The sequence below is a fragment of the Zophobas morio genome, unplaced genomic scaffold (assembly GCF_036711695.1).
Source record: "Zophobas morio isolate AGI-343-1 ecotype UQ-CSIRO unplaced genomic scaffold, CSIRO_AGI_Zmor_V1 ptg000470l, whole genome shotgun sequence".
NCBI classification, from domain to species: Eukaryota; Metazoa; Arthropoda; class Insecta; order Coleoptera; family Tenebrionidae; genus Zophobas; species Zophobas morio.
Genome location: NW_026972573.1, coordinates 54,051 through 56,212, shown reverse-complemented (window position 1 = coordinate 56,212; position 2,162 = coordinate 54,051).

Genomic DNA, 2,162 nt, shown 5'->3' with positions numbered 1-2,162 from the left:
GTTTCGTTGCACTTTCCGAGCCCGTAGGGTATCTGAGTGGCTTAAAAGTACAAGAAAACACTTCAAAAGTGACGTTTCTGAAGAATTTTAACAGTTTTCTTGTATCTACGAACGCCAGAATGCATAAAATTGACCTAAACGTCTCCTTTTCCTATTCTGAGTCGATTCTGCATGCTTTAAGTGTGTTTGGTGGCTCAGAACCATCAAAAAACGTTGAAATATAGTTCAAATTCAATAAAAATCGACAAAAATACAGTTTCTAGCTAAAATTTGATGGTTTCGTTGCACTTTCCGAGCCCGTAGGGTATCTGAGTGGCTTAAAAGTACAAGAAAACACTTCAAAAGTGACGTTTCTGAAGAATTTTAACAGTTTTCTTGTATCTACGAACGCCAGAATGCATAAAATTGACCTAAACGTCTCCTTTTTGCTATTCTGAGTCGATTCTGCATGCTTTAAGTGTGTTTGGTGGCTCAGAACCATCAAAAAACGTTGAAATATAGTTCAAATTCAATAAAAATCGACAAAAATACAGTTTCTAGCTAAAATTTGATGGTTTCGTTGCACTTTCCGAGCCCGTAGGGTATCTGAGTGGCTTAAAAGTACAAGAAAACACTTCAAAAGTGACGTTTCTGAAGAATTTTAACAGTTTTCTTGTATCTACGAACGCCAGAATGCATAAAATTGACCTAAACGTCTCCTTTTCCTATTCTGAGTCGATTCTGCATGCTTTAAGTGTGTTTGGTGGCTCAGAACCATCAAAAAACGTTGAAATATAGTTCAAATTCAATAAAAATCGAAAAAATACAGTTTCTAGCTAAAATTTGATGGTTTCGTTGCACTTTCCGAGCCCGTAGGGTATCTGAGTGGCTTAAAAGTACAAGAAAACACTTCAAAAGTGACGTTTCTGAAGAATTTTAACAGTTTTCTTGTATCTACGAACGCCAGAATGCATAAAATTGACCTAAACGTCTCCTTTTCCTATTCTGAGTCGATTCTGCATGCTTTAAGTGTGTTTGGTTGCTCAGAACCATCAAAAAACGTTGAAATATAGTTCAAATTCAATAAAAATCGACAAAAATACAGTTTCTAGCTAAAATTTGATGGTTTCGTTGCACTTTCCGAGCCCGTAGGGTTTCTGAGTGGCTTAAAAGTACAAGAAAACACTTCAAAAGTGACGTTTCTGAAGAATTTTAACAGTTTTCTTGTATCTACGAACGCCAGAATGCATAAAATTGACCTAAACGTCTCCTTTTCCTATTCTGAGTCGATTCTGCATGCTTTAAGTGTGTTTGGTGGCTCAGAACCATCAAAAAACGTTGAAATATAGTTCAAATTCAATAAAAATCGACAAAAATACAGTTTCTAGCTAAAATTTGATGGTTTCGTTGCACTTTCCGAGCCCGTTGGGTATCTGAGTGGCTTAAAAGTACAAGAAAACACTTCGAAAGTGACGTTTCTGAAGAATTTTAACAGTTTTCTTGTATCTACGAACGCCAGAATGCATAAAATTGACCTAAACGTCTCCTTTTCCTATTCTGAGTCGATTCTGCATGCTTTAAGTGTGTTTGGTGGCTCAGAACCATCAAAAAACGTTGAAATATAGTTCAAATTCAATAAAAATCGACAAAAATACAGTTTCTAGCTAAAATTTGATGGTTTCGTTGCACTTTCCGAGCCCGTAGGGTATCTGAGTGGCTTAAAAGTACAAGAAAACACTTCAAAAGTGACGTTTCTGAAGAATTTTAACAGTTTTCTTGTATCTACGAACGCCAGAATGCATAAAATTGACCTAAACGTCTCCTTTTCCTATTCTGAGTCGATTCTGCATGCTTTAAGTGTGTTTGGTGGCTCAGAACCATCAAAAAACGTTGAAATATAGTTCAAATTCAATAAAAATCGACAAAAATACAGTTTCTAGCTAAAATTTGATGGTTTCCTTGCACTTTCCGAGCCCGTAGGGTATCTGAGTGGGTTAAAACTACAAGAAAACACTTCAAAAGTGACGTTTCTGAAGAATTTTAACAGTTTTCTTGTATCTACGAACGCCAGAATGCATAAAATTGACCTAAACGTCTCCTTTTCCTATTCTGAGTCGATTCTGCATGCTTTAAGTGTGTTTGGTGGCTCAGAACCATCAAAAAACGTTGAAATATAGTTCAAA